The sequence below is a fragment of the Apodemus sylvaticus genome, chromosome 8 (genome assembly GCF_947179515.1).
Source record: "Apodemus sylvaticus chromosome 8, mApoSyl1.1, whole genome shotgun sequence".
NCBI lineage: Eukaryota > Metazoa > Chordata > Mammalia > Rodentia > Muridae > Apodemus > Apodemus sylvaticus.
The window spans coordinates 33,456,067-33,468,524 of NC_067479.1; the positions used below are offsets into that span (position 1 = coordinate 33,456,067).

At 36.1% G+C, this 12,458-nt stretch overlaps 1 non-coding gene across 1 annotated transcript; it reads left to right on the top strand.

Moving 5' to 3' along the window:
• The first annotated feature begins 639 nt into the window (after positions 1-639).
• On the top strand, positions 640-771 carry LOC127691770 (small nucleolar RNA SNORA17). Its single transcript, XR_007979359.1, has one exon. It is a non-coding gene; the product is annotated as a small nucleolar RNA SNORA17 (small nucleolar RNA).
• The last annotated feature ends 11,687 nt before the right edge of the window (positions 772-12,458 follow it).

Below are 12,458 nucleotides of genomic sequence, written 5' to 3' on the forward strand. Positions count from 1 at the left end.
GCCTATGAATCAGCATCCTGTGACCCCAACTCCTTAATTCTTAAGAGACAGCAAGCACATATTTTCTTTAAACATTAAAATGTGTTCTTAACATTAAAAAAGATTTCAGAGATCTGCCTACTTCTGTTAAGCACAGACAATATACTGGATGGGTGGGATCCTGTCCTGAAATTACTATTTCTACCACATTGGGCCTAACCTTGCTCTATTACAGGCTAACCCTGAATTCAGCTTCCTTTGTAAGCTTAAACAAAGTAACTTAGCTGGGTGGGAGCTCATAAAACCAAAACTCCCTAAATCTCTTTATCTCCTTATAGAATTTATATTGCATCTTCATATTTTTACATAATTGAGAAATTTTATATTTCCTAACTCATGTTTTTAAGAATTCTTTTACAGTCCTGAAGGTCTCAGTGTTTACTATTGGGCTGAGATATTAGCCACATCTTTGCCTCTTGGACTTGTGCTGTCTCTGATTACCATGAAGTCATTAATAGGGAGGACATTTCTTGAAGGAGGAAATTCTGTCATTCTGTCCCCATGAAGGCCATGCCAGACCCAGCAGAACTGTTTAATCAGGACACTTTTTCATATCTTATACTATAAGAATCTTATCTGGCTAAAAATTTTTCTAATCCAACTTCTCATAGAGGTGTTGCAGGTATGTCTGCTATGTCACTTGTATGCAAGTATGTGGCAGAGAAGAGAGAAGTTATGTCTACACTTACTGTTCTGATCCATGAATATCTGAACAATTAGTAGCCCAACTTGCCCTGAATAAAACTAACCAGAGATAATCACCAATTATGACTAAGTTGTCCCCTGTCTACTGTCATAATGCAGAAATGAGGTATGGAACTCCTGCAACCACTCCTGAGATGACCCACCGAGAACCTGGGTGCTCCTAATTGGAGCAAATTACTGATGGAGAATGTTGGGGTTCAGGAATTTGCCACACAAATCATATGTACACCAATCTCAGATAAGTAAGAAGAGTTTATGGAATGCACACTGTATTACTGAATCTCCAGGACTGCGAGAAAATTTCTGAATCCAAATTGCATAACTTGTCTGCTCTCAGGGTAGACTTCTTACAGAAAAAAAGCATGCTTCAAAAATTTAAAGGGGGAGGAAGGGAGGGGCTGACTTACTAGGCAAAGTGTTATTAGCTAACCTGTAAAATGATTGGTCTTAGAACGCTGAGACAACAGAGCATAAGTCTTACAATCACAACTTTTGTCTTATTAGTAGCATTCATCAATGTCAGCAACAAAACCCATAGTCAGCTCATAAATAGATATAGGAAGGGCTGCCCAGTGGCCAGCTCTGACTCAAGATATTTTAGACACATAACAGTTTATATTGACCTTTGATTTGATGGGTCCAATGATATAAATCATTGTGGAATTTCTTAAGATGAGCAAACCTCATATAGAACATTCAGAATGCACAGAACAAAACAGGGTCTGTGGTCAACATGTCCTTGAGCCAGGTCACTTCTCTATGTCAAGAATTGGAAGGCATGTTAGTGCAACAAGTTGAAATAGCTAACCAGTATGTAACAAAATTGCTACAGCTATTCTGGAAGGTAGGGGGTTGTGTCAGATCATAACAGTGACAGGCATTGTGAGAGCAGAACAGCTGACTCTGTTCTTTTCCAGCAGCAGCAGCAGTCAGAAGGGCAGGCTCTACACCTCACCTAGGCAGCACAATAGAGCTGAGCCTGAGGTGGAGGCAGTTGAGTGGAAGAGTCAGCCTCAATGGTATGAGCGTGGGAGAGATGGACCTGCAACTTCTCTGCCTTGAGGCATTGTGGGCAAAGGAGAAATGCCTACCTTACCCTTGTCCTTGCCACCTACAGCACATGGGAGAGCTGGCCACTGGGGTCATGAGATCAAGAGGACTGTTCTTGCCCATCACCTTGTGCAGCACTTTAGAGAACAGGCCCAGTAACTTTCCCTGGACAACATAACGAAGATATCCTTCAGTGTGGTGGTTGCAGCTGAATTTGCCCTGAGAGTGCGAGCACAGGAGAGTATGCCCTGATTCTTAGCTGCTGGAGTGTTGTATACATGAGGGAGAGATACCCTCTTCTCCTCTTTCATCCCTTATCATCTATGAAAGGCAGGAGACCTAGCTTTGGGGTCATGAGAGTAGCAGAACTGGCCATGTCCCTTACTAGCTGCAACAATTTAGAGGACAAGCTACAACTCACCTGGGTAACAGGGTAGCTGGCTCTACTTGTGGGAGGTGGCTGGCAAGCTGGCCGCAAGGGTGTGATACTGAGAGAACACGCTACCTCAGATCTCTCTCAGATTCAGATCTAAGGCTTTTGATCTACTCCAGCATGTACCTCATGGATGACTTACAGTAGTTCATGAAGGGACTGGTCCTACAGATCCAACATACAGGTCCATTTTATAGAATCTCCATAACAAAGGGCAATAATAGGAAATCCAACAGAAGTCCCAATGAAGTTGCAATACTGACAGTTTTGTAAGAGAAATGAGAGACCTTATACCGGAGCAACAAGTCATTGCAATGAACATCTGTAAGTGAAGAAGTGTGGACAAATGGTATACTGTGGGACACACTGAAACTCACTACAGTTTCCACAATAAGATTTTTTTTTTCTATTGGAGGCAGGGAGGTTTCAAGGGTGGGGAGTGGTATCCAAGGCATGGAGAGATGAGTGGGACTGTGGTATATGATGTGAAAGTCACAAAGAAGCAATGGCAAGTAACCAAACCAACCAAAAAAAAATCAACAATTTCCTGAACTTTTCTGTGCTAATCACACCTGGCAATATTATTTTTTCCAGTTATGCAGAAAATGAGCATCTGGTGTGATAGTGAGTGAAAATTCACCAAAATTCCATGGGTTACCAAAATATCTAAAGTTCTTATACATTTTGAGATGCAGGATTCTGTAGGAATTTTCTTTAAAAAATTGTGAGGTATTAGTTTATTAAGGAAAAAGTTTTACTGAGCCATAGTACATCAATAAATTTTATACTTGGGTCTAGTACCTTGTATGTATTAACCTTCCCTATTCATTCCCTTAAGTGTATCGGTATGTGTTTTGCATGCTTCACTAATTTTGCAAAACACTCAGGGTTTAGCACTGTGTCATCCATGTAATGAAATATTTTTATAGCGGGTAGGCAATGCAATACATCAAAGTCCTGCACCACATTCACAGGATAAACCAGAGGCCTCTGAAGGTAACCTTAGGGAATACACTGAAGGTCTACTGTTGAACATTACAAGTGAGTACAAATTGTTGTTTGAATTTTTCAGCCCAGGTATATTAGTCACTGCTCTATTGCTGGCTGTGAAGAGATACCATGACCAAGGTAATGTTTATAAAAGGAACTGCTTAACTGGGGGCTTGCTTCCAGTTTCAGAGTTATAGGACAGTATCACCATGATAGTAGAATGCATGGTGGTACACATGGCACTAGAACAGTAACCAAGAGCTACATCCTGATCTGCAGAAGAGAGAGAGAGAGAGAGAGAGAGAGAGAGAGAGAGAGAGAGAGAGAGAGAAAGAGAGAGAGTCTGGGCCAGGTGTAGGCTTTTTGAAATCTCTAAGCTAACCCCAGTGACATATTTCATCCAGCAAGGCCACATCTACTCCAACAAGGTCACATCTATTAATCCTTCTCAATGCCACTCCTAGATGAACAAACAATATATATATATATATAAGGCTGTTGCAGCCATTCTTATCCAAATCAACATTCTAGGCAATAATGAAAAATGTAATAACGTGATCTAATACAGCATAGAAAGAATTCAATTGCTAGCATCAGTCATTAGAACAAAATTGGGTACAGCTTCATGTATGGATAAATTACCATACTTTGCTCCCTATAGTCTCATGATATTTTCCAGGTGGTTTCCAGTGGTTTCTCTAGACATGGTACTGGTCTTTTGAGAGAGCTCAGAGTTCCTTTATGATTTGGTAATTTCATCACAACTTCAGGAAGTCTATAGTGTTGGACGTTTACTTCCTTACTAAGAAACGTTACAGGTTCTCACTTTGACAAATTACAAATCTTTACAAGTTCAGTCCTTGGGTATCATTTTCTAATGTGGCATGTAATACATCTATATCCAGAATGTTGTCTTGGGAAGAGAAAATCATAACCTAGTCTCTTGGCTAGGGTAATGACCCATGTCTATGAGAAGTTTAGACCTTTAAACTTGTACTGTTTTTATCAACATCTCCATCCACTGTTGTCCATTGTCAGTGGTACTTTTGGGGTTTGCCATGAATTGAGGCATACTCCAGTCTAGAATTTACCAAAGATCAAGTTGCTATCTACATTAGCAGGGAACAAAAAAATCTGTAACTTGACATGGGGCCTATTGTGATCATATTTGACCCGCATTCTCAGACAACCTTTTCCATTCCATCAAAGAATTACCTGTGGTAGATACCACCGTAGTTGACTTCATTTTTTTTTATATAAAGTTGTGTACAAGGATTTAATTTTATCTTTCTATATTTCACATATTTTATTCCTGTAGTCACTTTCTGTCCAGGCTTTAATGTTTTAGAAAGACTTACAGAGTAGCATTTTTATCTGTTTTCACACTAGGGCATCTGGCTTATCATAAATATTGTCTTGTTTGTTTAAGGTAAGGCATGCTGGAACCATGGTGAGGGGTTAATTGAAAAAGCAGAAACATTTGAAAGACAAATACATCACCAAAAGTCCACTTCAACATGGGTGACATCTGGAACACACTGCAGAACTAGTTAACATTTCAAAAGGTTCAGGTAGCTTTTCCAGCTAGCTCAATTACTCTGATATTCTGGATATCTGGGTCTGGTCCTCTTCTAGGTAGATCAGCTTATCTCTGCATCTTTCAGCCAGCAGCTTGGCTTCTCTGACTGTTCTTCAATAGTTTTTACTGATTATATATGCTTGGAGAGAGATGATCTTAGTGAATCCTGTCACCTTCAGGGACATCTGGAAGCTATTGAGCTGCTTATTTCATGAACATACCCAGCTTCCCTACACAATAGAATGTGCAGTAAAACTGGTTCCACCTCCTCCCCCAGAATATATTGTGCTTTACTGAGATTTCCTCAAAGATGGAATCTTTAATCTAGGAGGAATTTGCTATACCGCTCAGAGTCATAATTCTGAATAACACAATAATTAAAATATTTGAAGAATAAATATTATCTATTATATTATCTATTATATTCTGCCTATCACGCACATAAGTACATGATTCCCACATTTATTAGGATGCTTAACATTAAGAATGATCTGTCTCCAGAATGTAAGTCACATCAAATTTCATTAATACAATGTATAAATCTCATAAAAATGAATGGACTACTCTGCCTTGAAGTTTTGCAAATATTTTTCAGCACCTTGTTTTCACTTTTACCCTTCTACCAAGAAAAGCTCTTGAATGCATTTTCTGTATGTCAATAATTGTTACTTTTTAGCTGGATAGAAATATTTAATTGATTCTGGTTTAAAAACGAATCCGACTTTAGTGCATGAATTATAGTTAATATTTATAGATGTCCTAAACTGTCATAAAATAGTTATAATTTTCTTAATTTTGTTGTTCTATGGAGATAAGAGCTTGGTGAATTATATGTAAAATGGACATGGCATGCCAGACATCACTAGATAGTTTGAATAGCTATGTGACATTTCAGATCACAAAACAATTCATTTTAGTTTCTCTTCCACGTATTCTATTCTTTAGATTCCACATACATAACTGGCTTGTGACCACTGAGTCTCTATGCACAACACGCTTTACAGGAAAATGAAAGATATTTATTTTGCGACAAATATTCATAAAATAAATGGGTGCCACATGACAAATCCATTTTAGAACTTCTTTTCTTTAAATTGTTTCTATTTCCTAAAAATAATAACATTCTTCCTTTCCATGAAGAAAAATAGAACTGAGACTGTCAAAATGCTTAGAATTTACAGCTGAAGTTATTGTATAATAATTGTAACTATATTCTTTCATGGACTTGCTTTATTTCTTTTAATGTTGCTTTGATTTTTCTATTTTAATAATCCTTTATTTCAATACTCAACATTTTCAGAAACATATAGATATTCACAGGGAAATAAAAAGGAAATAACTAATTCTGTTTGCAAATTACAGTACATACCTTGAAGCATTTTCATTCTAAATGTGCAAAATCAGTTTAGATTAAAAACAAGTAGAAGAAAAACACTGAACTTGATAATGACATTTCAAACGATGAAGGATGACTGTGATGAAAGGATCTATTATTTTATATTCTACTGATATTAACAAAATATATTCCGGCATTAAAGTGTGCTGTCAAATGAATTTTATTTGAGCTGCAAAACTCTTGTGAGAGAAGTAATAACAAAATCTCAGTTAGTTCCTCCTTCCCCATAGATTTCAGAAACCTCAAAATACCACAAAAGTGTATTTTATGATCTGATCATTTTGTGCATAAAGAAGCAACATATTAATTTCTTGAACACTGAATAGCATTGAAATTCTTATCTAGCTGCTCATCTGCCTATGAACTGTTACAACATTCCTGAGATTATGGTGGATCATTTTCTTCACCTATAAAATTAGGATAATGGAACAACTACTGCACAGTGTTATGAAGTGCTATGACATAATTCAGATACAAAATATGACCATATAATACACAATTGTCATCCAATATTCTAATCACTCATCTTAGCAAAAATGGTTCTTAATTGCCATTTTGTGCCAAGGATACCAAAAGGAAATGTAGTTTATTGTATGCACTCTACAGTTTTGCTGAAGGCAAAAGATCTAATTTGGGAGGTGTCTTGCCATGCTATGTTGGCTTTGAGGCAATGAGGAATGTTGCAAAGTATGATAAACAAATTGCATGTGATTTATATAAAGTAAAAATATAATGACATCTTGAAGATCCTGAGTAAAACCTCTCAAAGTTACTTGTAGATGTGTAGTTGTCTCTTCAGATTACTACTTGCTACTAGGTATTGAACAGGTTATATATCTTTACGTTTAGGAACACACACACACATATGCATGTGCACATGATAATATATACATGCATATAAACACATACATATACATGTACAGACACAAACATATATACATACATATTCATATATAAGTATATATATACATATATACATACACATACACATATATATCATGTACATATACACATACACATTCATATATACACATAATGCAATGGCTAGTGAAGAAATGTATATCACAGGGACCTGAAAGAGGTAATGATAAATAGAGACGCAAAATTCTCAGTTTTGTTCAGGAATAAATAATTTTTATTTTTCCAGTGTTGTTTATTTACTGCTTGCATTCTACTAGAGTGGTATTGTAAACAGAGTTTGGTCAAACACTATCATTGACCACCCTGACCCCATCTGAATAATTCATTCCACACCTTCATGACAGCACTGTCTTTAACTTCCTTGTCTGATTTGTTACTTCTGCATTTTCATATGTTTTTGTCCTTATTTTGTTATGGAACATGTTCTTCCTAGCTTCTATCTCCTGTATGGAGTTTCCACAGTCACTGGGCATCAAACTTATATTACATAAACTGTTTTGTACAGATAGACAAGGAAACTAGATTTTAAAAAAATCATTATTAGTATTATTAATATATCAAAGAGTACTAATAGTATCATTACATTATGATTTTAATCAGAATCCAGATATTGTATTTAAATAAAACTTAAAAAAATTGTATTTGTAGCTTAGGCTGTCATGGATTAACTCAAATTTACCTCCCAAACTGGAGGTTTTGACATAAATTTAGTTTTCAAAATTTAGGATTGTAATGTATTTTATTTAATGTCTTATTTAGGGTTTTACTGCTATGAACAGAAACATGAACAAGGCAACTGTTTTAAAGGAAACCATTTAATTGGGGCTGGTTTACAGGTTCAGAGGTTCAGTCCAGTATCATCAAGGCAGGATCATAGCAGCATTCAGGCAGAGGAGCTAAGCATTTAACATCTTCATCTAAAGGCTGCTAGCAGAATACTGGCTTCCAAGCAGCTAGGATGAGGGTCTTATAGGCCCCATACACAGTGACATACCTTCTCGAACATGGCCACACCTTCTAATAGTACCACTCCCTGAGCTGAGCGTATACAAACCATCACATGTAACAATAGGGATTTTGAAATAAACCACAATTAATTTCCAAGGTCTTGTTTTGTCTTCTCTCTGCACTGTTGCTTCAAGAAACCCATTATAGAAGACATAGATAAAGCAGAGACACACCAAGCTTCTGAAACCTCAAGTTTAAATCATTATTTCAAACCCTTACTAATGACTCCAGAGACAAATGAACATTATCCACCCGAGTCCGGCTTAGTATGTATAGTAGAGATTACAGCCCATGTCTAAAATGGCCTGCTGTGTATTTTAAAGTTGTGGATTCCTCAACTGAATTATTTTAGAATAATTGATGAAAGAAGCACAGAGTCTATTATCTTAGTGGCCTTGGGAAAACTCTTAAATTACCCCAATGAAGAACCATTCATTTAGTAAAATAGGATTATTAATCCTTATTTATAGGGAAAGGCTGATCTGTGCAAACTGCTAAACCAGCTCCTGACACAAAGTAGGTTCTCAATGGATACTACTTATTCTTTTGGTTAAGTTACTAGTGGAAACTCTTAAACAATTCTTCCAAAGCATTGTTGAAGTTAAAATATCATACTGAGTTTTTATTCTCCTCCCCCTCCAAAAAAGGTCTGGTGAGACAGTGAGCCAGTATCAACAGGGGGAAATGGACATGGGGTATTACTCTTAACATAGAAGGTACTTGTGTTGATACCTGCTAACAAAGGGAAAAATCAATTTTCTACAATGGAATTCTATTGGATACACAGGGAATATCAACCAGGGTTCAGGTCTGCCTTCTGTCCAGGAATATTAGCCAATACAAATGAAAGCCTATGACTGTATTAAAAATTTTTATTGTTTTGTTCTGATTCAGCATTCCTTGTCTTATTGTTTTTTAGATTGTGTTTTAAAATTCTGTTCTGAAGGCATTTGGAGTATTTGGGTCATTTTAATTTTAAAAGAGAGGGAAGAGAGAGAGAGAGAGAGAGAGAGAGAGAGAGAGAGAGAGAGAGAGAATAAGTCTGTTTGGGAGGGACTATGAAGAGTTGGGGAAAGAAAGAAAATAAATATTGTAAATATTGAGTATAAATTGAGACAGAAAACAAAAGTGGAATAGAAATTTTAGGGTTTTTATTTTTCTTTATTTTTAGTTTTCTGGGTTTGGTGTTTTCAGAAGAAAAATGCAGAAGTGTTTTATTCAAAACATTGTTACTATTACCACTTACTGATGAAAATCTTAAGAGGGATTTAGTTCTCATGATATCACTGGAAAACTCTTATTAAACTGAAGTTCTCAAATAATCAAACAGTGACCACTTTTCAGTTTGCCTCGAAACTCAGAAAAGTCTATGGACTCTTTTCTCTTTTATGGATTTATTGGCCTCCTGAATCTTTTTTTCATATTGATTACCTACTCATCTCCTATCTTCCTATTTTAGGCCACTGTAATTGAAACTAACCCTGAACTTGTCAATCTTCTACCCAATATTTAATCTAGGACATCAAATTGTATTCCTATGTTAATACTTCTGAAATATAAAGGCCACTATCGGTCTTTCTGTCATGAAGGACAGTAACACTTATAATTTCAATCATTAGAAATTGGGTAGCGGGTCTACCATCTGACTCTTTTTTAATCAACATCATAAGAGCATTGTTATATTATTCTCTTTCCCTTGACCACACTGAATGCTTCTCAAAACTGTCTTCAATTTATAATTTTTCTAACTCTTTTAGCATCTTTACATTAATCTAATCATATAACATGGTTTAGTTTCCTTGATTTTCATCTCTCAGTCCATTCTCTACATAGCAGTCAGAGTTTTTCATTTATAACAGCTACGATATCACATGGCAAACTAGATTCAGTTTTCACACTGGGTCTACATATTCCTTAGCTTGCTTGGAAAGCTTTTATTTGCATGACTTACTCTAAATTGCCCTAGTTTTTTACTCTTGAAGCCTTTTTATGTAACATTGATTGTGTCCTTTTGCTCTAAAATGTCTTTGGGGTGTGATAAAACTCAGATGTGTGCTGAAGACAAATGATAACATGAGCCTGTGGTTTTATACTTTCTTTTATAGATGGGTAGATAAATACTGTGTGAGATGTTCATCACAGGGCTGTAATGAATCCCCGCCATAACAATTGAGCTGGCAGTTTCGCTGAGGCATGCAACTGTTCATTAGGAAAGAGGGCCTCTGAGTTGATTAAGAAGAGATTTCAAGTAAATCTCTAAGTGTTCTTTATTAAGTTCAAAAGGGAGGTGGAAAATGGGAAATGGGTGTGGTAGACAGTAATATAATAACTCACAAATACATTTACCCTTAATTCTGAGATTTTTTGAAAGTTTTGAACTGAGCCTAGCTTTAATGACACTATGATTTTAGGTCAGGAAAATATATATCAGAATGGTGAAAAGTGGTAAAACAGTAAATTTAAGAAACTGGTTACAAGATAATATAAGTCTACAACAATGAAAAAAGCAGAATTAGACTGTTCTTGTACCATAATTCTTAAGAAAAATCATCCTAATACATTTAACATATTTGAGTATAAACACTTTTTCTTTTGACCCTGGGCTATAGCTGTGTACATTGACCCTGTTATAAGAACACTGCTAATCAGTATCTTGGTGTAATTCTTAAGAGCTGTGTTGAAGCAGAGGCCTCAGTATCATCTTTTCTATCTGTTTTTCATAAATGATATTAATTAACAGTCTGAGCACATAGGAATTTGGTCTTTTTATGGCAGTCTTCTCTAATTGTTGGCAATAATTCAAATCTACCAAGGCTTTGAGTATTCACACCAAATCTTTCATTTTTTTTTAAAGTTGAGTTGCCATTAATACCATAGAATAATTACAAACACTAGGGATCCAACTCTATAGTCATAAATATTAAGGGATCAACATATGCTGGGGACTACATTGTTGACTTTTATGATATTGATATAGGAACAACAAGAGGCATTCCTGATATGAATGTCATGAGGAAATATAAACAAAATGTAACCAACTAAATGACTCTCATGTATTCTTCTCTTGGATATTTTATGTCTCTACATGTCAGGATGCATATTTTCTGTGTACCTGATACTCTTTATGAAGCATTACTAATTTCCATATTACTTCAGACTCTATGAATCAAATGTTTACATGATTTGCTGTTAATAAATATTAATAGCATTCCCTGGAATTTTGTTTTAATTTAGATGTTTTCTCTATCTCTCACAAATCTAATAATCTAGGAAAATATTTAAAGTAGATTTTAAAATGTCATTTTCCTTTCAGTTGAGGTAAAGAGTGTCTAGAATTGAGCTACAGCCATTACTTAGTGTTTTTCTCAGTTCTATCATGTTAACACAAAACAATAAAAGAGCCCATCTGTGTATAACACTGGTACCAATTCAACCTTTTCTTTTTATGATAAATAAACATTACATAAATGCACACTGTATTTTTTGAATTATCAATTATCTTTATAGAATGATGCTTTATTTTTGACAGTCTCTTACCTCTATCTGGTAAAAATTAATTCCTCCTTTTTAAAAGTAAGATATTAGATAAGTAGAATTTCAACAACTTAAAAGTTTCTAGATGATATTGAAATAGGAGGTTATTGAGAGAATATATGTACCACACACTAAACATATGAGTTATAAATATTTTTTTCCAAATTGCTTAAGAGAAGCAAGAGGTTCCCAGGACCCAATAAGGATGACATTAGCCAAATATATCCAACAAAGGGGATATAGAACCTGTAAATACCTAGTAGATAGGCAGGGCCCCCAGTTAAGAGGGATGGGGCCACCCACCCATCTCAAAAATCTTAACCCAAAATGGTTCCTGTCTAAAGGAAATGCAGGGACAAAGTGTGGAACAAAGACCAAAGAAAAGGCCATCCAGAGACTGCCCCACTTGGGGATCCATCCAACTTGAAGACACCAAACCCAAACACTATTGTTGATGGCAAGAAGGGCTTACTAATAGGAGTCTGATGAAGTTGTCCCCTGAGAGACAGTGTCAGAACCTGACCAATACAGAAGTGGATGCTTGCTGCCAACCATTATACTGAGTCTGGGGACCCCAATGGAAAAGTTAGGACAAGGACTGAAGGAACTGAAGGGGTTATGCAACCCCCATAGGAAAAACAACAATATCAACTAACCAGGCACCCCAGAGCTCCCAGGGACTAAACCATCAACCAAAGATTAGGTATGGCGTGGGGGCATGGCTCCAGCTGCATATGTAGCAGAGGACTGACTTATCTGGAATCAATGGGAGGATAGTACCTTGGTCCTATGGAGGCACAATG